The sequence below is a fragment of the Nematolebias whitei genome, unplaced genomic scaffold (assembly GCF_014905685.2).
Source record: "Nematolebias whitei isolate Nwh7 unplaced genomic scaffold, NemWhi1 Nwh_scaf_12652, whole genome shotgun sequence".
In the NCBI taxonomy this organism is placed as follows: Eukaryota; Metazoa; Chordata; class Actinopteri; order Cyprinodontiformes; family Rivulidae; genus Nematolebias; species Nematolebias whitei.
In genome coordinates, this window is record NW_023631197.1 from 762 (window position 1) to 1562 (window position 801).

The window sequence follows — 801 nt, forward strand, 5'->3', positions numbered from 1 at the left end:
TGTCTTCATTCTTACATAAAGTATGCTTATCTTGAGAAAACACAGATAGATTACTCAATAACATCTGTCACAGGTGCTGAAGGTTAGATGGCCAAAACATCTGACTTGTAAACAGGAGATCCTAGGGGCAAATCCCATCAGTGACTTTCTTACTTCCAAACAAACAATTTCAAATTTGCCCCTTTTTCAAAGTATCAAGGCTGAGTATTTGTATTGTTAATCGTTGTTATACCTATGCATGACATGGTTCCCTTGAGAAAGAAAAATACACAATGTGTGCCTTACTTTGTACGTTCTCGGTCTTCATTCCTAAAACAAAATAACAAATATACTTATGTAATGAATGTCAGGATAGAATACCCAATAAAACTTAAGAGAGGTGCTGTGGCTTAGTTGGTCAAAGCGCCTGTCTCGTAAACAGGAGATCCTGGGTTCAACTCCCAGCAGTGCCTGCCATCTTTTCTTAATGTCAACTGGAGAATGAGAAATTTAGGGTGCATTCACACTAGCTCTGTTTAGTCCACTTTAATCGAACTCTAGCTCGATTTCCTAGAAAGTCCGGCTTGTTTAGGGAGGTGTGAACGCGCCATCAAACTCCGTCACGGAACAAAAAGGCGAACTCTGGCCCCGGCTAAAACCTAGGTCTCGGTCCGGTAGAAGCGAACTCCAGGGCGGTTCGAGTACAGTGCGAATGTAAACAGACCGAGCCCCCATCCACAGGGTAAACAAACACGCATTTCTCTGAACTCATACAGAGCCGTCAGCTGCCTTGTGTGAAAAACAATATTCTCCATGGTCTTC

At 42.6% G+C, this 801-nt stretch overlaps 1 non-coding gene across 1 annotated transcript; it reads left to right on the plus strand.

Moving 5' to 3' along the window:
• Positions 1–378: 378 nt before the first annotated feature.
• trnat-cgu lies at positions 379–452 on the plus strand. Its single transcript has one exon. It is a non-coding gene; the product is annotated as a tRNA-Thr (tRNA).
• Positions 453–801: the final 349 nt, after the last annotated feature.